General features: G+C 36.3%; 1 non-coding gene across 1 annotated transcript; it reads left to right on the top strand.

The window, feature by feature from the left end:
• The first annotated feature begins 19,878 nt into the window (after window positions 1-19,878).
• Window positions 19,879-19,985, top strand: LOC139846123 (small nucleolar RNA R71). Its single transcript, XR_011758864.1, has one exon. It is a non-coding gene; the product is annotated as a small nucleolar RNA R71 (small nucleolar RNA).
• Window positions 19,986-24,889: the final 4,904 nt, after the last annotated feature.

Raw genomic sequence — 24,889 nt, 5'->3', positions numbered from 1 at the left:
AGATGTAATCATGGATTTAATGAATTAATATGATATTAATCTCATTTGCTTTTCCGTTTGAGCTAGAATAAATAATCTATAAGACTTTAGAGATTACATAATCGCCATGTTCAGTGAAGATAATTGATATAGAATGATTATGTAGAACAAAGATAATCAATGTAGAACAGATATGTAGAATACATAATCTCTAAGACTTTAGAGATTACATAATCGCCGCCTAATAGTTCTCCAATGAAGTTATGAATCAATACTTCATCGTTGATTTTTATTAGTACTCCTTGGTATCTATGGTGCGTACGATGTTGATGCTCGTGGGACAGATTGTGAAGTTGAGGTTTGCGTTGCGGATGTGGTTGTTGATGGTATTGGTGCTGATGCTGGTGGTGCTGCTGGTACGGATGGTGCTGTCTGTGATGCCTGCAAGTTGTGCATCACATTTTCCAAAGTCACTACTCGAGCGCGAAGCTCGTTGACTTCTTCTATTACTCTGGAATGATTGGCGGTTCGGACGAGCGGGTGAATAAGATCTAAAATTTGAGATAGTATATAATCATGACGAGATACTCTGGAAATGAGAGAGAAAATGGTATTACGAACAGGTTCGCCGGTAAGTGCTTCAGGTTCTTCGCCAAGAGGTGAATTTGATTGATGAAAAGGATCACCTTCTTCTTGTCTCTAATGATTAAGTAGGCTACGAACCCATCCCCAATTCATCCAGAATAGGTTATGAATAATTGGTTGATCCATTCCAGTCACACTGCTTTCGGAGCTCTAGTGGAAGTTCATATCGGAATGGTTGTCGGAATCTAAGGAATTTGAACTAGTTGCGAGTTCTATTTCATACGATTGAATAAAGGATTTTTTAATATGAAATGATTTTCGGCTATCGGATGGTATTCTAATTACATATATATATATATATATATATATATATATATATATATATATATATATATATATATATATATATATATATATATATATATATATATATATAGGACAAAAGATTTCGTAGATTACAGAGGAATTTACGGAATATGTCAGGCAAAGTTTACAGTAATAGATTCGCTAAGATATGAATTTTGTCTATACACTATTCATGCAATTAATGCAGTAGGATGTGTCAGACTTAATATGATAATCAGGTAATTTTCGACGCGAAATGATAAGCAAAACTTTTGACATGCATACACGGTCGAAGTCCAGACTCACTAATGCATCTAATCAACTATGAGTTAGACACACTAATGCAAGACCTGGTTCGCTAAGACCACCGCTCTGATACCAACTGTGATAGCCCGTCCTAATCCACCTGGACGAAGTCATCAACATTTGGTCCCATTGCGAGGTACTGTCCTAAGTATGCCATGAACGACTCCATGTAATATCTTTAAAATGAGCAAATGCACAGCGAAAGATTTCTTTCATACCTGAGAATAAACATGTTTAAAAGTGTCAACCAAAAGGTTGGTGAGTTCATAGGTTTATCATAAACAATAAAATTCATCATTTTGATAGACCACAAGATTTAAATGCTGCATGGTACAAATGGGCCCGAATCCTATACCCACCTGTAATGTACATGCGATATCTTTTAAATACAGTACACCTTTCTCGTGTACGAAACCATTTTTCATAAATCTTAGTAACCGTACACATATCTCGTGTACAAAATAACATACACATAATCTGTGTATAAAAAAATCATTCTCTCGATATATAACAATCACTTTGCTTTCATTGCTTGGCTTGGTAACCGACCTTAACATATAATGCGCATCAATAATATCCCCAAAACAGAACATCTCGTCTGTATAATATATAAACTTCGAAGTACTAAGCACCACGCCCACTAGCTCTTCCGTCAAGTGAACATTCTGGGTGGGGGTGTTAAACCCGATAGCTACCTTTAGGATTCGCGTGAATTAGGGCCATACCCGTTTTCTAATTCTTAGGTTACCAAGCAATAATAATCAAGGGGAAATATTCACAACAATTAGTGGCAATTATAACGTCCAACTAATTCAATCATAATCCACAGAACTTCTGTCTGCATAATAATTCATTCGAGGAATGTTTTGCTTGTGTTATATCGGGTCAAACATTTATAAAAGCATTTCATGTATTCTCAGTTCAAAATATATTTCAGAAGCATTTAAATAAATAGTTATAAAAATAGCGCATGTATTCTCAGTCCCAAAAATGTAAAGAGTAAAAGGGAATCAAATGAACTCACAATACGATATTTTGTAGTAAAAATATGCATACGACGAAACTGAACAATGCAGGGTTGGCCTCGGATTCACGAACATATATCATTTATGTATATATTAACACATATAATTGAAGTCAAATAATTTATGTATTATTATTAATATAACTGTTATTTCAGTAATTCATGTGTTTCATTATTAACTTAAATATATTTATTTTATATACTTTAAATAAATAATTTATAAAATATAGTTTAATTAAGTATATTTTATATAACTAACTTTATTGTAATAATAATAATAATATTAATAGTAATATTGATAATAATAATAATATAGTTGTAATAATAATAATAAGAGTAATAATAATACTACCTCACATGAAAAAGCTCTAAAAAGAAAATAACAGCCTTTGACAGGGCTCGAACCCGAGACCTTGCTCACCCATAACACCCCTTAACCATGGCTCCTGTTTATTCTATTTTTAGTCCAATAAAGCTTGGCCCAACATGACTAACTAGAAGCCCAATATTTTAATCTAGTCTTAACAGGCCAAGAGACTATAATTTCAATCCATTGGCCCAACTGGTGTAGTTATTAGTTGAAAAAGAAAAAAATAACCACAGTAGTCAAGATTCGAACACAAGACCACTCGTTCAACACCCACACCCTTAACCATCTCGCTGACCGTGCTTTTCTAATTTACTCAAAGCCTAAAACTATATAAACCGTTTATGTCTGTTTCTTTTTCTTCTTCAAAAACCAAAACCCAGAACTATTCATCATCATCCAAAATCTTATCGTCTACGCTTGTCATCATCACTTTGTAATCACGTTATCATCCTCAATATTATAACCCATACATCATCATCAATTTATGTATTCATTATTCATTATCATCTTGCATAAACATATTAGGGATTTGTGACATTTTCTAACAGAAAACAGAAGGACTAGACGCTGGAACAGAAGTTGAAGAAAAAAAAATATAGAAACACGCTAGTAGCAACAGTAGTGTAACAGAATAGGAGCACAACCGCAGCTCAAGGTGGCGGTTTAGGTGGTTCTTGGATGCAATGACTGCAGTAATTAAAACAGTGGCACCATAAGGGGGTTTGAGTCTCGATTGCGGGCTGCAGAAAGAATAAAAATAATAATAATAATAATAACGATGGTGGTTCTTTGGTTCATGGTGGTTGATGGGTGTTCGGTGGTGGTACGAAGATGGTGAAGAAGTAGTGATGGTTCAAGGTGGTGGAGGATGGTGATTTCACGAGAGTAGTTTACAAGGAAGAGAGGGAGAATGAGAGAGCAAGAGGGTTTATGTTTTGGTTGTAGCTGAAATGAAACAGAGATAGGTATAGAGATAGTATGAGTGTTGGTGGGTTTTGTTGTTCGAATCGAAAACAGAAAGATGAAATGGGTTTTGATAGTATTCGAAGGTCATGGTAGTTTGAACAACGTTTAGAACAAGGATTGAAGCAGGAAACGAAAATGGTTGTAAATGATCGATCATGTTAAGTTCTTGTTGATGAAGATGGTGTGACGATCGCTCCAAATCCATATGGACGAACACGTCATTCATTGATTTCATTGTGAGGTATTTGACCTCTATATGATACGTTTTGTAAACATTGCATTCTTTTGAAAAGGCAAACCATAAATGAATATTTAAATTAAAGGTTTTCGACATCTGATGATTTCTACATATAGACAATCACCATAAATAATAGTTTACAACAGTACTTCCGTTGACAATGCAGTCAAAATAAGATACATGGTGATGATTTGGTGAATGCAACGTTTTCTTGAAAAATATGTCATGTAAGACTCCATGCACATAGCTTGTCTAACATCAAAGCAAACAGCGGAAGACTTCTAGGAACCTGAGAATAAACATGCTAACAAGTGTCAACACAAAGGTTGGTGAGTTCATAGTTTTAGTGTTTCGCATAATCTGTATATAAAAGTGGATCACAAGATTTCAGTTGTTTCATCCAGAAACGTTTATCAAAATATTCTACGAAATTGAGCACCCTGGTAACTAAACTTAACGTATATATAATTTGTACCCTTTGTATAATCATCTTAATAATACACGCAAACTAACGCGTACGCTTCTCAAATAGCATACGTCCGTTAAAAGGCTAGTGCTCTAGCTCGGACGGGGATATCAAGCCCTATGGATCCATATACTACTACTCGCGCCCACCAGTTCTTATAACCGGCAGTTACTAGTTACCAAAGCTAAGGGATTTTCGGTTCAAACTCAGTATAGAATTTAGTATGTACTTGTGTCCATTGTTTAAAATAAAGTGCATGTATTCTCAGCCCAAAAATATATATTGCAAAAGCATTTAAAAAGGGAGCAAATGAAACTCACGCATATAAATCTAGTATTTTCAGTATTTATAAACAGTCGCATGTATTCTCAGCCCAAAAATATATTGAGTAAAAGGGATCATATGAAACTCACGCATATAAATATTGTATATCGGTTAATAAAGCATTTGCATGTATTCTCAGCCCAAAAATGTTGAGAGTAAAAGGGATCTTATGAAACTCACCTTAGCAGCATATAAAGTCGTTCACCAAAATGTGATCGAAACACGGATTACCAAATAACCATAGATCTCAACGTATCAATATTGTGATTCAATATTGCAGGAAAGTACGTAGACGCAACAGAGATGATAAACACTAGGTTTGATTTGCAAACAATACTCATGAACATTACTCATAACCTCCATAGCTATAACCCATAGTTTTCTTAACTCTATCCCGCTCAAAAACCCATTTTGAAAGTGACATGCTCATGACCTCGTCGTAGTATTTTATGTATAATACTAATTAATAATATTACTACTAATAATATTAAGATTAATAATAATATTAATATTAATCTTAATAATAATAATAATAATAATAATAATAATAATAATAATAATAATAATAATAATATAATTGAGAGACAGAGAGATTTGAGAAGAAAAAAATAAATAAATTCGAACAAAACTGCGAGCTTTATAGACCTGGCCTGATTTCCACTGCCATGCGATCGCATGGCTGGGCAGTGTAATTCCCATGCGATCGCATGGGAAACTTTTCCAGCTCACAATGTTTTGGCAACTAGCTCGTCGACATATTTTTATAATATATATAATATATAATTGAAATTAATTAATTATATATTATATTTTATTCTCGTGCATAGTTGATTTGTAATTTTTGTTTCGATAAGTCGTATGTCGTCACTCGACTTATGTTACGGTTCCGATTTTTCGAATGTCCCTTCGTACGCTGATAAAACTTGTACATTACATTTTGGGACACGTACCTTAGTCAAAATATAGCCTTAAATTATCCCTAAATTATATCACTCAAAATATAACTTATACATTTGAGTGTTTTGGTCATTTACTTCTATAAATCATCATCTCGCTATTTGTTAAAATACATTTTAAAATAGTGTTTACTGTAGCAAAGTTACTGTAGCAAAGTCAATTTCACTGTAGTAAATAGTGATTTTCGAAAACACTGTAGCATTTTGGGTACTGTAGCAATTTGAAAATACTGTAGCAAATTAGTGTTTTACTGGTTCATCTTAAATGCTTTAATTAACTTATCTGAATATCAATCGAATTAATAAACGAATGTTACTATCGTTTACTAAATAACTTGAAATTATATATATGTATATATCATTTTAATATACATAAATCAGTTTTTAAATACACATTGGAAGTTATTTATAAATAAATTTTAATAATAAATATTTCAACTTATCATATATATTCAAATAGATATTTAAACCAATAAGTTTAATGTACAGTATCAAACAATTAATACATTGTTACCTTTTCAAGTTATAGTATATATGTATCTATTTACATATAATTGTTCGCGAATCGTCGAAAACAATCGAAGGGTATTTAAATATATAAAAGTAGTTCAAAAATTTTGAGATTCAGTTTTACAGACTTTGCTTATCGTGTCAGAAATGTTAATCATACAAAGATTAAGTTTAAATTTGGTCAGAAATTTCCGAGTCATCAAAGATGGTGATTGGTTAAGAGTGAGGATGATGGGTTTTGAGTTAGTGCTAGTAATTGAATCTGTATGCCTATGTATGTATTATATAATACAATCAGAACCAACAAAAGCACCAGCATAATATATATATATATTATATCTATAAATATATTATAATATTATAATCTTATAAAGAATAAAAATGTGCAGGCCAATGAATTCAATTTTTGAATAGTAAAGCAGCCGATTGAATTGTTTGATTGTGCTGACAATTTATCACGATGGCTATATCGTGTCCATTGCTAAACAGTTAACGTATAAAAGTGTTCCTAAAAATCCCAAACTTTTAGCTTAAATATATTTAATTATTTCCATCATTTACTGTTTGAAACCTGATCAAAAAGGTTCGGTAATTATTTATTTTTTGTATCAAATAATATGTACGGAGTACTAAAATTTAAACTAAAAAGGTAACAATATTTTTTTTTATCAAACCTATAATCTTCGTACTCAATTTACACTCCAACTTTAATTTTAATCCTTCATAAACTCATGTTAAATCTATATGAATGCTAACGAAAGGTTAACCGAGTAATACAAACTTTGACAAATTAAGCTCGAAATCATTTATATTTAATCTACTCTCTCTCTCTCTCTCTATATATATATATATATATAAATAATTTTAATAGCAATTTTTACTACATAAATATATTATATATTTTTAAACAAATAAATTTAATATAATTTTATATATATTTACAAGTAATATATATATATATATATATATATATATATACATCGCATATTATTTTACATATTTATTTCCAACAATTTAATCATATATTATTTCAAATAATATTTCAAATTATTATATATATATATATATATATATATATTAAATATATATGTATCTATTTATAAAAAGTTGTTCGTGAATCGTCGGGAATGGTCGAAGGTCAATTGAATATGAAACAGTTCAAAATTTTTGAAACTCAACATAACGGACTTTACTTATCATGTCAAAAATATTAAATCGTATCGAGAGTTTGGTTCAAAATTAGTCGAAATTTTTCAGGTCGTGACATCTTGAGCCTAGTTGACCTTCTCCGTGGTTCTTCCTCTGGAATTACGGAATCCATTTGCTTAGCTTCCTCTATGTGGGGATTTTGGATAGTATTACTAGGTAACCTTCCCTGTGGTCGGTTTTCAAGGCGTTGTGATAACTGTCCGAGCTGCGTCTCCAGACTTTTGAGCAGAGCCAATTGATTTCTCATTAGTATCTCTGTCTGATCTTGTCTGGCTACAGTTCTCTGATTTAGCTGTTGTTGTCCTTGAATGAACTGAGTCAACTGATCATCAGCTCCAAGAGTGGGGTTAGTTGCTTTTGTAATCTGGGTGGTAGGGGAATTTTCCTCGACTGGTGGACCAGTGAGTGGAAGTGGTTGATCATTGGACACTTGAGATTTTTGGGATGGGTAAGGTGGGTAGCGATAACGAAAAGGTTGGTTGCTTCGTTGAAATTGATTAACCCTAGGATGTTGATTGAATCTGGGATTTGGTGGACGAGCTGGGTATTGAACGTAACAGACTGAATCGTTAGGGTTTTCGTACTCAACTTGATGTTCTTCAGTGGGTTGTGGGTTGGTACAATTAACACAAGCCTGAGCGTGGTTGACCTGCTGCGGCTGCGTCTTTAATTCTCCAAGTTGTTTAGTGAGAGATTCCATCTTATCCATGAGGGATTTGATGGCCTCCGTTTGATTGTTAAGTGCAGAGATTGAGGCAGATGATGAAGTTGTTTCACCACTATTCCAGTCATGGTGATGCATTGTCATATTCTCGAGAAATTCCTATGCTTCGTCTGCGGTTTGGTTCATCAGATTTCCTTGAGCTGCTGCATCGATCGTCGTCCTATGATTTACCGTAAGACCATTGTAGAAAGTACAGATTTGAGCTGACCGTTCTAGCTGGTGATTAGGGCATTTCTTCAACAGGGTTTTGAATTGCTCCCATGCAGTATAAAGAGATTCATCATAACTTTGTTTGAAGTTAATGATGTCATTCTTTAGTTTGGTTTGTTTGGAAGGAGGGAAATATTTGGTTAGGAATTTAGTAGCCATCTCCATCCATGACGTGATGGAATCTTTTTCCAGTCCTTCGAACCATGTTTGAGCATGATGAGTGAGAGAATAGGGAAACAAGTATAGCCGGACTATATCTTGTCCTATCCCTGGCTGTTTGTAGGAGTTCAAAAGAGATATGAATTTATCAAGGTGAGAATAGGATCATCATTTGGTAGGAAACTGACTGCTATTTTGGATGAGCTGGATGATATGATGTTTTAACTCGAAAGAGTGTCCTTGAATCTCTGGAAATCTGATTGGTCCTCCTCGACCTTTAATCGAGGGTTTGGTATTTTCTGCTAAAGTAACGCGTAACGCCATTTGATTTCTGATTCGTGCTTCCTTGTGTGCTTTAGAGATTATTGTATCTGGATCAGGTACGAATAATAACGGCCCTGGTCTAGATCGAATTTGGTTCATACACTGGGTATGCCTTTTTGTTTTTAATTTTAAGCAGATAAACTAAATTTTTAAGGTAATCTAAGGTAATTCTAATGTAATCTAAGGTAATCTTAATCTAAGGTAGTCAAAAGTAATCTAATTTAGTCTAAGATAAGCTAACTATCCTAAGGTTGAATATGTTTTTGGTTCTGGCTACTGATTCCCTGGAATTTCGATAACAAATCTTTGCACGAACTATTCAACAAACCAAGTGGCCAGGCCGACAACGGAGAGGCAGGATCCTTTTGGTCCCAATATAATTGGAGACTGTTCTGAAAATTCAGCAACCAAGTTCGTGTATAATTATCTTTCTTAGACACCACTAAATGCTTATGAATAAGTTTGATAGAGTGCAGTATTGTCTGATACCAGTTCCCAGGCAGTGGCGCCAAAAACTAGCTTCCCTCTTGATATGGCTGAAACGGACGGTTTTATTTGTGCGGTGTCGTTAGGTCACAACACGCTAGAATCAACCGCAAAGGGGGGTGGGGGTACTATTTTAAATTTATATTTAACGGGGCCTAAATCTTACTACTCCTTATTATGAGTAAGGGAAGTATGACCTAGAGTCATATTTTTAAGATATCAGTAGAATCGAACCTATATCAAAGCTTAAGATAGTTATGAAGGAGTAGTGGTTACTAATTTTTTAGATTTTCTAGTTTATAAGACAGATAAAGTAAATGCGATAAAATTAGTAATTCAGATAAAGTTAAAACAAGTGCATACTATGATTTCATCAGTTATTCTGCCGAGATTATGGAATGCTGACTGATGAATAGGCAGAGGCCTTGTATTCATTATACTGGTCCTAAACGCCCCTATAGTAAGACATGTCACTGGGTAATGCGATAGGCTTGAAGATTCTGAATAGACAGTAACGTCCTTTACCCCCGATGCCCGTGCAGTCTGACTACAAGCATACACGTTTAGACGGCTCATCCAATTGAGCAACTCGGTTGGGTGACGTATAAACATTCCACAAAGGTCTAAACTTTCTTAAGCATAACAGAATACATGGTTTACCATATCCGAGAGACGTGATGTGTTTCAATGCTTTCTTTAATGATTGGTTTTAAAAGATAGTTAGGCCCTTAAAAAGAGTTCAACCATAGAGAACACCATGGCCAAGTCAGGTTGACTTCCATGAACACGTTCGGTTATCCTAATGGTCCAATCCTTTATGTGTTTAAACAAACAGTTCCTTAATTAACTAAGAATCCCTCAAGCGGGTGCAATGATTGATACCGCATTATGGTGCAGTGTACTAATCAGCACTGGCCATGTTCCATGGCCTTACTTAGCAGATGTACAGCTTACAACAACCGTTGTGCTTCAGCATGCACGTACGAAGTTTATATGCTTAGTGACTACACTAGCATGGTCTGGGACTGACAATGTACTAAGGGTCTAGTCAGATGTTTCACTACGAAAGAGTCCTCAGTCGGAATCCAAAGCTTGATAGACTTACTACAACCGGTGTGCCTTAGTCGATCTTACATTGTATCCGATAGACTTCTCTTACCATGGGGTGACACAGATAGTGTACTCTGAATCGGGGTTCGCGACTTCCCAATAACAGAGCCAATAACTACGTTCTATTAGTTGGAAAAGCGATTGAGTTCAAAGCATAATCGGAAAGCATTTCAACAACATACACAAACGATAACATTATTTCGGCATTATAACTGCTTACATCATAGCATACACTAAAGATAACTACTCGCTAATCATGGCAACAATATCACAAAACATAATGATAGAAGACATTATACAAAGACAAGGGATAGAAGTACCAGTAGATTAAACGAGTTTCGAATACAAAAGTGACAACTTCAAACTCCAGACCGCTCCTAATACAATCTTCGGCGTTTTTATCCGGGTACTAGGTTTCCCGCACTGAGTCGAAGACTGATATGGTCGAAACAGACGGTTTTATTTGTGCGGTGTCGTTAGGTCACAATACGTCAGAATCAACCACCTAGAGGGGGGGGGGGTACTGTTTTAAATTTATATTTAACGGGGCCTAAATCGTACTACTCCTTAGTATGAGTAAGGGAAGTATGACCTAGAGTCGTATTTTTGAGATATCAGTAGAATCGAACCTATATTAAAGCCTAGGATAGTTATGAATGAGTAGTGGTTACTTAATTTTGGGATTTTCTAATTTATAAGACAGATAAAGTAAATGCGATAAAATTTGTAATTCAGATAAGGTTAAAGTAAGTGCATACTATGATTTCATCAGTTATTCTGCCGAGATTATGGAATGCTGGCTCATGAATAGGCAGAGGCCTTGTATTCATTACACTGGTCCTAAACGCCCCTGTCGTAAGACATGTCACTGGGTAATGCGATAGGCTTAAAGATTCTGAATAGACAGCAACGTCCCTTACCCTCGACGCCCGTGCAGTCTGACTACAGGCATACACATTCAGACGGTTCATCCAATTGAGCGACTCGGTTGGGTGACGTATTAACATTCCACAAAGGTCTAAACTTTCTTAAGCATAATAGAATACATGATTTACCATATCCGAGAGATGTGATGTGTTTTAATGCTTTCGTTAATGATTGGTTTTTTAAAAGATAGTTAGGCCCTTAAAAAGAGTTTAACCATAAAGAACACCATGGCCAAGTCAAGTTGACTTCCATGAACACGTTCGGTTATCCTAACAGTCCAATCCTTTATGTGTCTAAACAAATAGTTCCTTAATTAACTAAGAATCCCTCAAGCGGGGTGCAATGCTTGAGACCACATTAGGGTGCAGTGTACTAATCAACACTGACCTGGTTCCATGGCCTTACTTAGCAGAGGTACAACTTACAACAATCGTTGTGCTTCAGCATGCACGTACGAAGTTTATATGCTTGGTGACTACACTAGCATGGTCTAGGACCGACAATGTACTAAGGGTCTAGTCAAGTGTTTCACTACAAAAGAGTCCTCAGTCGGAATTCAAATCTCGATAGACTTTCTACAACCGGTATGCCTCAGTCGATCTTACGTTGTATCCGAAAGAATTCTCTTACCAAGGAGTGACACAGATAGTGTACTCTGAATTGGGGTTCACGAATTCCCAATAACAGAGCCAATAACTACGTTCTATTAGTTGGAAAAGCGATTGAGCTTAAAGCATAATCGGAAAGCATTTTGACAACATACACAAACCATAACATTATTTTGGCATTATAACTGCTTACATCATAGCATACACTAAAGATAACTACTCGCTATTCATGGCAACAATATAATAGAACATAATGATAGAAGACATTATATAAAGATAAAGGATAAAAGTACCAGTAGTTAAACGAGTTCCGAATACAAAAGTGACAACTTCAAACTCCAGACCACTCCTAATACAATCTTTGGCGTTCTTCTCCAGGTACTAGGTTTCCCGCACGGAGTCGAAGACCTTGAAAGTATGACTAATATTGTACAAGAGAGAGAAAGAAGTGAATTGAAGTGTGTGTTGGAATGAATGACAAAGACCCTTTAAATAAGCTAGGATTTTGCCTGCAAACGGCTGGCAGCCGTTTGCAGGGCCGTTTGCTAGGGCAAGCCGTTTGCAGGGGCCGTTTGTCTGGCTGTTTGGCAGGCTATTTTTGAGCCAGGCAGGCCGTTTGGCTTTCCTAGTTCCCTGGATCGCAACTTAATTTCTTGTCTTTCACCGTTTTCGCTCTAGAATCTTCGTTTTAGCTCTGATTCTCTTGATTCTTTTTGCACCATCTTCGTAATTACTTGTTCTTCAATTCTAACTGATGAAGTAGGTATTTTACCGATAAAGTTCAAATCTTTCTTGTTTTTGGCCTTTAATACCGGGGAGAAAACATGAATTTTTAGCCGATATCAAATATCCCACACTTAGACTTTGGTTGTCCTCAAGCAAACTCTCATTTTACCTTAAGAAATTTTTTTGGAGTTTCTTTTTTAATAGCCTAAGCAGTTTGCTTTTTATTATAAGAACGAAAGATAAGGTGAGTCATCTATGTTATGATTGAAACTATCTCTGCAAGCATGCGAGGAGGTTACATGACATAGGTTAGCTTTCACGAGTCACTTAAATCACACAAGTGTTTAGGGTTCTCTATAGATATAAGAAATGAATTCACTCATAGCCAGTCATGCTGCACCCATCGTTATAGGCTTGATAAAGACTTAAATCCTTGGTACTATTGTGAGAACGGTCGTAATCTTAGCTTCTTGGTCATTTGTCAATGATGGAAAGGAATTTTGGAGTGGTAGTGAAGTTGTTTTTGAGGGGTGAGAAAAAGGGTAATGTAGTCTTTATGCAGACTTTTATTCGGATAGATAGAAGTGTTGAAATGTTTGAGAAGCACTTTTGAACTTTTGATAATCATTTTCTGTCAAGTTCTTCTTCGGCGTTTCTCTTTATAAGTTCTCCTCCCTTTTTCAGAACTTGGATTTTTTTTCACAGATTTTATCTCGAGAAACTTTTTGTCGGTAAATTTTTTTCAAGACCTTTGCCATGATACTTGAGAGGTTTATAATATCGGGTTTTCGGAAGGAATCTCATTTTTTGGATTTTTCGAGTAATAGCAAAAATGATGTGAATGTGGAATAGAAGTAGTGGAGGTGCGAAAGGCTTATTTTTCTGACAAATGGCTAGCTCTTCTGATTATAACTGAATCACGTTTCGCTGCTTTGGAAATGTAGATCTAAAGCAAGTTATGATTCTGAGCACAGACATCGGCACTCTCAACGAAAAATAGTGAAGCATTAAAGATGAATGCTTGTCTTATTTGGGGTGCCTCACCATAATCAATTTAGGTCGATAATGCCTTAGTCATGAAATGCTCTATTAGCGATTTGGTTCAACCTAACAAGATTTCCACCCTTCTTAAGCCTTACTTTTATTTACAAACGTTTTGGGTTTTCAAAAATACTTTTTCGAAAAAGCATTTTCTTGTTAAAATTTTTGAAATTTGGCTTAAGAACTTGGAATCTTTGTAATGGGTTATTTTAATACAGCATAAAAAGATTATACCAACATCCTATACTTAGATGAACATTATCCTCAATGTTCCTAGTGTATCCAACACTTAGGAGTTTTAGTTGAAGATTTGGGAGTATTTGTCCAGTGTTTAAGTGGGTTGGGGTCCCACACTTAATGATAACCTAGGATGTGGCATAGTTTACATTTTGAGCTAGTATTGGGAAGATAGAAGTACCTCTAGCAGATGTTGCTTGTGATGATACTGGCTGGCTTTCAATCCTTGCGTCTTTTATCAATCGTTTGTCATCCTTTATTCTTCTACTCTACTTTATTACACGGGTTGCCTCCCGAGAAGCGCTTTTGTTTAAGGTCGTTGGCTCGACCGTAATGATGCCTTAGAAAGCAAACATTCCTCGCAGATGGTTGTAATCTTGGTCTTCTCGAGTTGAATGTGAGTCTTGGTGGGTAAATCCTGAGAAAGTGTCGGACCAACAGTGGTAGAAGATCCGGTACTTCTCTTGAAGATCTTCTGAAAGATAAGTAGTACGCAGTTTTGGCTCGTGATAAATCTTGGAGTCCGACGAGAATATGATCCACGGCTCTGCTGGTTGATCCATGGATGTGAATCATAGAAGCAGTACTGGTGGTGATTATCTCTCTGATGAGATGCTCATTTCGGAGGTCTTCAAACAATGTTAGAAACTGTATCTTTATAATCTCCAAATCTTCGGAATGGCGATCTCCACAGTAAGAGTCTGTAGCTTTGCACAGATTTGTTAAAAGACGATGCCGAAAAGAAATGAACAACAATCCTGACCCAAGCATCAACGTCACCGTCTATGAGTATATCTCCCGACATCCAGCTTTAAATGTGAAACTTGGATCTGTGGATTCGTGTAAGATACGTGATATCTATTTCGTAACATAGGTGGCAATGTTGACGCGATCTGGTTCAAGATGAGAGAACAGATTGTTGCGCCTTACTTCCTCTGTAACTGCGTCTTGTAACTCTTTGATAATCAGATCAGCATGGTGATCAATTGTTACGTAAATCACTAGCCTGTCTGGTGTACTTTCGAAATTATCTCTTTCTAGGAGAGCGAAAAAGCTGTGAATATCCTCGATCATTTGCAAATCAGAGTGATAAGTCGGGCGTCCGGTGGAAAGATCCATGTGCTTCCGGATGAGAGTCAGTAGTGCTCGTTGGTTTGCTGAGAACGAAAGTGCAGAACCGGCTAAGGCGTTGTAAACCTTAGAGTAAATGATCTTCTAATCTCGACAGAATCATGTCTCAAGAATAGTACGAACCACTGATTTGTGCTCTCGTTGCCTTTCTTCTTGGTAGGTATGATCGTGAAGTGTATTGATAAAGTCTTGAATGCGTTCTTCTAGGATTTCAACATCATTGTCTTCTCTTTGGAGATAGAGGTTGTATTCCTCTCGGATAGCCATAATTCGTTCTGTTAAGCGTAGCGTAAAATTAATTGTTGATTTACGGATGGCTTCAAGAATATCTTCAAATTCATCGGTATCATTGATGAAGGTTATCATGTCTGCGTGTGTAGATATGACCGGAATTCGATCTGAAGAAGAGTCCGGCTCCCCTTGATCTGGTTCGGTTGGAGATTTATCCAGAATGTCTTCATGTTGCTCTTCCTCGTCATCATCGGTATAGTGTTCTTCTGAGGATGCGTCTGATGGATGGGTTTCTTCAATATTCTGATTCTCCACTTTGACACTTGCAGGGTCAATTTCTATATCCTTAACCTTAACCTTGTCAGTCTTCTTTTTGAAACGAATGATTAAACTGTGATCTTCCGTCTCAAGCCTCATTAATTCTTCTTGACGCTTAACGCTTAGAGAGGGTATTATCGCAGTTTCTTTTACATCTTCCATTTCCTCTTCCTCTTCAGATTCCTCCTCTTTCTCTATTTCTTCGCTGGGATCCTATTCTTCCATTTCTGGGTTGTCTACAGACTGTGACTCGACACCCATCTCGATATCATCGGCTCGTGGTGAAGACTCGTCATCGGAAGTGATCTGTCTGGTGGAAATAGCAAACATCTCTGCCTGTCCAGAAAGATCGGTTGGTCGATCAATTTTGAAGGTAACGCTCTCCCCATGTGATCGCAAAATCTAGGTTTGATTGTACACATCAATGACAGTCCTAGTCGTATTCATGAAAGGTCTTCCTAACACTACTGGTGTGTGTAGGTCTTCCTTAATATCCATTACTACGAAATCCGTAGGATACAAGAATTTGTCGACTTTTACCAAGATGTTCTCAACTATGCCCTTAGGATATCGAATTGTGTGATCGGCAAATTGGATTGTCATTTTAGTTGGAGATAAGTCTCCTAACTCTAATATCTTGAAGAGAGAGTAGGGGATTAGGTTGATACTTGCTCCTAAATCTGCTAGCGCATGAATGGTTCCAGATTGGTAGATTGAACATGGGAAAACGAATCGGCCCGTATCTGCTAGCTTTGGCGGTAGAGAGTTTCTGAGTAATACAGAGCATTCTTCACTCAGGGGAATTTTGTTAGAATCTGGTATCCTCTCCTTTGTAGAGAGAAGCCTTCGGATGTATCTCTTCTGGTTGGGAACTTTGGACATAGTGTCCAGGAATCTCCCATCAAGTTTAAAGGAATCAAGCTTGGATGGTTCCTCCTGTAGCCTTTCAGGATATGGTACACGAACTGGAGTTACAGGGGTCAACTTATGAGTATACGTTGATTTATTCTTGAGCCTGGCTGCCTTCTCCGTGGTTCTGCCTCTGGGATCACGGAATCCATTTTCTTCGCTTCCTCTATGTAGGGATTTTGGATAGTATTACTGGGTAACCTTCCCCGTGATCGGGTTTCAAGGCGTTGTGATAACTGTCCGAGCTACGTCTCCAGGCTTTTGAGCAGAGCCAATTGATTTCTCATTAGTATCTCCGTCTGATCTTGTCTGGCTGCAGTTCTCTGATTTAGCTGTTGTTGTCCTTTTAATCTAGTCTTAACAGGCCCAAGAGACTATAATTTCAATCCATTGGCCCAACTGGTGCAGTTATTAGTTGAAAAAGAAAAAAATAACCGTAGTAGTCAAGATTCGAACTCAAGACCACTTGTTCAACACCCACACCCTTAACTATCTCGCTGATCATGCTTTTCTGATTTACTCAAAGCCTAAAACTATATAAACCGTTTATGTTTGTTTCTTTTTCTTCTTCAAAAACCAAAACCCAGAACTATTCATCATCATCCAAAATCTTATCGTTTACGCTTGTCATCATCACTTTGTAATCACATTATCATCCTCAATATTATAACCCATACATCATCATCAATTTATGTATTCGTTATTCATTATCATCTTGCATAAACATATTGGGGATTTGTGACATTTTCTAACACAAAACAGAAGGACTAGAAGCTGGAACCGAAGTTGAAGAAAAAAATAATATAGAAACACGCTTGTAGAAACAGTAGCGTAACAGAATATGAGCATAACCGCAGCTTAAGGTGGTGGTTTAGGTGGTTCTTGGACGCAATGACTGCAGTAATTAAAACAGTGGCACCATAAGGGGGTTTGGCTCTCGGTTGCGGGCTGCAGAAAGAAGAAAAATAATAATAATAATAATAATAATAACGATGGTGGTTCTTTGGTTCATGGTGGTTGATGGGTGTTCGGTGGTGGTGCGAAGATGGTGAAGAAGTAGTGATGGTTCAAGGTAGTGGAGGATGGTGATTTCACGAGAGTAGTTTACAAGGAAGAAATGGAGAATGAGAGAGCAAGAGGGTTTGTGTTTTGGTTGTAGCTGAAACGAAATAGAGATAGATATAGAGATAGTATGAGTGTTGGTGGGTTTTATTGTTCGAATCGAAAACAGAAAGATGAAATGGGTTTTTATAGTATTCAAAGGTCATGGTAGTTTGAACAACGTTTAGAACAAGGATTGAAACGGGAAACGAAAATGGTTGTAAATGATCGATCGTGTTAAGTTCTTGTTGATGAAGATGGTGATTGGTTAAGAGTGAGGATGATGGGTTTTGAGTTAGTGCTACTAATTGAATCTGTATACCTATGTATGTATTATATAATACAATCAGAACCAACAAAAGCACCAGCATAATATATATATATATATATATATATATATATATATATATATATATATATATATATATATATATTATATCTATAAATATATTATAATATTATAATCTTATAAAGAATAAAAACGTGTAGGCCAATGAATTCAATTTTTGAATAGTAAAGCAGCCGATTGAATTGTTTGATTGTGCCGACAATTTATCACGATGGCTATATCGTGTCCATTGCTAAACAGTTAACGTATAAAAGTGTTCCTAAAAATCCCAAACTTTTAGCTTAAATATATTTAATTATTTCCATCATTTACTGTTTGAAACCTGATCAAAAAAGTTCGGTAATTATTTATTTTTTGTATCAAATAATATGTACGGAGTACTAAAATTTAAACTAAAAAGGTAACAATATTTTTTTTATATCAAACCTATAATCTTCGTACTCAATTTACACTCCAATTTTTATTTTAATCCTTCATAAACTCATGTTAAATCTATATGAACGCTAACAAAAGGTTAACCGAGTAATACAAACTTTGACAAATTAAGCTCGAAATCATTTATATTTAATCTACTCTCTCTATATATAAAAATAATTTTAATACCAATTTTTACTACATAAATATATTATATATTTTTAAACAAATAAATTTAATATAATTTTATATATATTTACAAGTAATATTTATATACATATTTATATATATATATATATATCTATATATTTATTATAATAGTTTTTATTACATCGCATATTATTTTACATATTTAGTTCCAATAATTTAATCATATATTATTTCAAATAATATTTCAAATTATTATATATATATATATATATATATATATATATATATATATATATATATATATATATATATATATATATATATATATATATATATATTTATTTATATATATATATATATATATATATATATATATATATATATTTAAATATATTTGTATCTATTTATAAAAAGTTGTTTGTGAATCGTCGGGAATGGTCGAAAGTCAATTGAATATGAAACAGTTCAAAATTTTTGAAACTCAACATAACGGACTTTACTTATCATGTCAAAAATATTAAATCGTATCGAGAGTTTGGTTCAAAATTAGTCAAAATTTTTCGGGTCGTGACATCTTGAGCCTAGCTGACCTTCTCCGTGGTTCTTCCTCTGGAATTACGGAATCCTTTTTCTTAGCTTCCTCTATGTGGGGATTTTGGATAGTATTACTAGGTAACCTTCCATGTGGTAGGTTTTCAAGGCGTTGTGATAACTGTCCGAGCTGCATCTCCAGAATTTTGAGCAGAGCCAATTGATTTCTCATTAGTATCTCTGTCTGATCTTGTCTGGCTGCAGTTCTCTGATTTAGCTGTTGTTTTCCTTGAATGAACTGAGTCAACTGATCATCAGCTCCAAGAGTGGGGTTAGTTGCTTTTGTAATCTGGGTGGTAGGAGAATTTTCCTCGACTGGTGGACCAGTGAGTGGAAGTGGTTGATCATAGGACACTTGAGATTGTTGGGATGGGTAAGGTAGGTAGCGATAACAAAAAGGTTGGTTGCTTCATTGTAATTGATTAACCCTAGGTTGTTGATTGAATCAGGGATTTGGTGGACGAGCTGGGTATTGAACGTAATAGACTGAATCGTCAGGGTTTTCGTACTCAACTTGATATTCTTCAGTGGGTTGTGGGTTGGTACAATTAACACAAGCCTGAGCGTGGTTGACCTACTGCGGCTGAGTCTTTAATTCTCCAAGTTGTTTAGCGAGAGATTCCATCTTATCCATGAGGGATTTGATGGCCTCCGTTTGATTGTTAAGTGCAGAGATTGGGGCAGATGATGAAGTTGTTTCACCACTGTTCCAGTCATGATGATGCATTGTCATATTCTCGAGCAATTCCTATGCTTCGTTTGTGGTTTGGTTCATCAGGTTTCCTGCATCGATCGTCGTCCTATGATTTACTATAAGACCATTGTAGAAAGTACAGATTTGAGCTGACCGTTCTAGTTGGTGATTAGGGCATTTCTTCAACAGGGTTTTGAATCGCTCCCATGCAGTGTAAAGAGATTCATCATAACTTTGTTTGAAGTTAATGATGTCATTCTTTAGTTTGGTTTGTTTGGAAGGAGGGAAATATTTGGTTAGGAATTTAGTAGCCATCTCCATCCATGACGTGATGGAATCTTTTTCCAGTCCTTCAAACCATGTTTGAGCATGATGAGTGAGAGAATAGGGAAACAAGTATAGCCGGACTATATCTTGTCCTATCCCTGCCTGTTTGTAGGAGTTCGAAAGAGATATGAATTGATCATGGTGAGAATTAGGATCATCATTTGATAGTCCATGAAACCGACAGCTATTTTGGATGAGCTGGATGATATGATGTCTTAACTCGAAAGAGTGTCCTTGAATCTCTAGAAATCTGATTGGTCCTCCTTGACCTTCAATCGAGGGTTTGGTATTTTCTGCTAAAGTAACGCATAATGCCATTTGATTTTTGATTCATGCTTCCTTGCGTGCTTTAGAGATTATTGCATCTGGATCAGGTACGAATAATAACGACCCTGGTCTAGATCGGGTTTTGGTCATACAATGGGTATGCCTTTTTGTTTTTAATTTTAAGCAGATAAACTAAATTTTTAAGGTAATCTAAGGTAATTCTAATGTAATCTAAGGTAATCTTAATCTAAGGTAGTCTAAAGTAATCTAATTTAGTCTAAGATAAGCTAACTATCCTAAGGTTGAATATGTTTTTGGTTCTGGCTACTGATTCCCTGGAATTTCGATAACAAAGCTTCGCACGAACTATTCAACAAACCAAGTGGCCAGGCCGACTACAGAGAGGTAGGATCCTTTAGGTCCCAATATAATTGGAGACTGTTCGAAAAATCCAACAACTAAGTTCGTGTATAATTGTCTTTCTTAGACACCACTAAATTCTTGTGAATAAGTTTGATAGAGAGCAGTATTGTCTGATACCAATTCCCCGGCAGCGGCGCCGAAAACTAGCTTCCCTCTTAATATGGCTGAAATGGACGGTTTTATTTGTGCGGTGTCGTTAGGTCACAACACGTCAGAATCAACCGCCAAGGGGGGGGGTACTATTTTAAATTTATTATGAGTAAGGGAAGTATGACTAGAGTCTTATTTTTAAGATATCAGTAGAATCGAACCTATATCAAAGCTTAAAATAGTTATGAAGGAGTAGTGGTTACCTAATTTTTTAGATTTTCTAGTTTATAAGACAGATAAAGTAAATGCGATAAAATTCGTAATTCAGATAAAGTTAAAACAAGTGCATACTATGATTTCATCAGTTATTCTGCAGAGATTATGGAATGCTGACACATGAATAGGTAGAGGCCTTGTATTCATTATACTGGTCCTAAACGCCCCTGTCGTAAGACATGTCACTGGGTAATGCGATAGGCTTGAAGATTCTGAATAGACAGCAACGTCCCTTACCCCCGACGCCCGTGCAGTCTGACTATAAGCATACACGTTCAGACGGCTCATCCAATTGAGCAACTCGGTTGGGTGACGTATTAACATTCCACAAAGGTCTAAGCTTTCTTAAGCATAACAGAATACAAGGTTTACCATATCCGAGAGACGTGATGTGTTTCAATGCTTTCTTTAATGATTGGTTTTAAAAGATAGTTAGGCCCTTAAAAAGAGTTCAACCATAGAGAATACCATGGCCAAGTCAGGTTGACTTCCATGAACACGTTCGGTTATCCTAACGGTCCAATCCTTTATGTGTTTAAACAAACAGTTCCTTAATTAACTAAGAATCCCTCAAGCGGGTGCAATGATTGATACCGCATTATGGTGCAGTGTACTAATTAGCACTGGTCGTGTTCCATGGCCTTACTTAGCAGATGTACAGCTTACAACAACCATTGTGCTTCAGCATGCACGTACGAAGTTTATATGCTTAGTGACTACACTAGCATGGTCTGGGACTGACAATGTACTAAGGGTCTAGTCAGATGTTTCACTACGAAAGAGTCCTCAGTCGAAATCCAAAGCTTGATAGACTTACTACAACCGGTGTGCCTTAGTCGATCTTACGTTGTATCCGATAGACTTCTCTTACCATGGGGTGACACAGATAGTGTACTCTGAATCGGGGTTCGCGACTTCCCAATAACAGAGCCAATAACTACGTTCTATTAGTTGGAAAAGCGATTGAGTTCAAAGCATAATCGGAAAGCATTTCAACAACATACACAAACGATAACATTATTTCGACATTATAACTGCTTACATCATAGCATACACTAAAGATAACTACTCGCTAATCATGGCAACAATATCACAAAACATAATGATAGAAGACATTATATAAAGACAAGGGATAGAAGTACCAGTAGATTAAACGAGTTTCGAATACAAAAGTGACAACTTCAAACTCCAGACCGCTCCTAATACAATCTTCGGCGTTTTTATCTGGGTACTAGGTTTCCCGCACTGAGTCGAAGACTGATATGGCCGAAATGGACGGTTTTATTTGTGCGGTGTTGTTAGGTCGCAATACGTCAGAATCAACCACCAAGAGGGGGGGTACTGTTTTAAATTTATATTTAGCGGGGCCTAAATCATACTACTCCTTAGTATGAGTAAGGGAAGTATGACCTAGAATCGTATTTTTGAGATATCAGTAGAATCGAACCTATATTAAAGCCTAGGATAGTTATGAAGGAGTAGTGATTACTTAATTTTGGGATTTTCTAATTTATAAGACAGATAAAGTAAATGCGATAAAATTTGTAATTCAGATAAGGTTAAAGTAAGTGCATACTATGATTTCATCAGTTATTCTGCCGAGATTATGGAATACTGGGTCATGAATAGGCAGAGGCCATGTATTCATTACACTGGTCCTAAATTCCCCTGTCGTAAGACATGTCACTGGGTAATGCGATAGGCTTGAAGATTCTGAATAGACAGCAACGTCCCTTACCCTTGACGCCCGTGCAGTCTAACTACAGGCATACACGTTCAGACGGCTCATCCAATTGAGCGACTCAGTTGGGTGATGTATTAACATTCCACAAAGGTCTAAACTTTCTTAAGCATAATAGAATACATGGTTTACTATATCCGAGAGACGTGATGTGTTTCAATGCTTTCGTTAATGATTGGTTTTTTAAAAGATAGTTAGGCCCTTAAAAAGAGTTCAACGATAAAGAACACCATGGCCAAGTCAAGTTGACTTCCATGAACACGTTCGGTTATCCTAACGGTCCAATCCTTTATGTGTCTAAACAAACAGTTCCTTAATTAACTAATAATCCCTCAAGTGGGGTGCAATGCTTAAGACCGCGTTATGGTGCAGTGTACTAATCAACACTGACCGGGTTCCATGGCCTTACTTAGTAGAGGTATAGCTTACAACAACCGTTGTGCTTCAGCATGAACGTACGAAGTTTATATGCTTGGTGACTACACTAACATGGTCTAGGATAGACAACGTACTAAGGGTCTAGTCAGATGTTTCACTACGAAAGAGTCCTCAGTTGGAATCCAAATCTCGATAGACTTAATACAACTGGTGTGCCTCAGTCGATCTTAAGTTGTATCCGAAAGACTTCTCTTACCAAGGGGTGACACAGATAGTGTACTCTGAATCGGAGTTCACGACTTCCCAATTACAGAGCCAATAACTACGTTCTGTTAGTTGGAAAAGTGATTGAGCTTAAAGCATAATCGGAAAGCATTTCGACAACATACACAAACAATAACATTATTTCGGCATTATAACTGCTTACATCATAGCATACACTAAAGATAACTACTCGCTATTCATGGCAACAATATCACAGAACATAATGATAGAAGACATTATATAAAGATAAAGGATAGAAGTGCCAGTAGTTAAACGAGTTCCGAATACAAAAGTGACAACTTCAAACTCCAGACCGCTCCTAATACAATCTTTGGCGTTCTTCTCTGGGTACTAGGTTTCCCGCACGGAGTTGAAGACCTTGAAAGTATGACTAATATTGTACAAGAGAGAGAAAGAAGTGAATTGAAGTGTGTGTTGGAATGAATGACAAACACCCTTTAAATAAGCTAGGGTTTTGCCTGCAAACGCCTGGCAGGCCGTTTGGCAGGCCGTTTGCAGGGCCGTTTGCCAGGACAAAATCGTTTGCAGGGGCCATTTGTCTGGGCTGATTGGCAGGCCGTTTTTGAGCCAGGTAGGCCGTTTGGCTTTCCTGGTTCCCTGGATCGTAACTTCATTTCTTGTCTTTCACCGTTTTCGCTCTAGAATCTTCGTTTTAGCTCCGATTCTCTTGATTCTTTTTGCTCCGTCTTCATAATTACTTATTCTTCAATTCTAACCGATGAAGTAGGTATTTTTCTGATAAAGTTCAAATCTTTCTTGTTTTTGGCCTTTAATACCGGGGAGAAAATGCGACTTTTTAGCCGATATCAAATATCCCACACTTAGACTTTGGTTTTCCTTAAGCAAACTCTCATTTTACTTTAAGAAATCTTTTCGGAGTTTCTTTTCTAATAGCCTAAGCGATTTGCTTTTTATTATAAGAGCGAAAGATAAGGTGAGTCATCTATGTTATGATTGAAACTATCTCTGCAAGCATGCGAGGAGGTTACATGACATAGGTTAGCTTTCACGGGTCACTCAAATCATACAAGTGTTTAGGGTTCCCTATAGATCTAAGAAATGAATTCACTCATAGCCAGTCATGCTGCACCTATCGTTATAGGCTTGATAAAGACTCAAATCCTTGGTACTAATGTGAGAACAGTAGTAATCTTAGCTTCTAGGTCATTTGTCAATTATGGAAAGGAATTTTGGAGTGGTAGTGAAGTTATTTTGAGGGGTGAGAAAAAGGGTATTGTAGTCTTTATGCAGACTTTTATTCGGATAGATAGAAGTGCTGAAATGTTTGAGAAGCACTTTTAAACTTTTGATAATCATTTTCGGTCAAGTTCTTCTTCGGTGTTTCTCTTTATAAGTTCTGCTCCCTTTTTCAGAACTTTGATTT

The sequence above is a fragment of the Rutidosis leptorrhynchoides genome, chromosome 4, assembly GCF_046630445.1.
Source record: "Rutidosis leptorrhynchoides isolate AG116_Rl617_1_P2 chromosome 4, CSIRO_AGI_Rlap_v1, whole genome shotgun sequence".
Lineage (NCBI taxonomy): Eukaryota > Viridiplantae > Streptophyta > Magnoliopsida > Asterales > Asteraceae > Rutidosis > Rutidosis leptorrhynchoides.
Note: the sequence above shows the minus strand (reverse complement) of the source record. Positions and strands in the feature narration are given on the sequence as shown.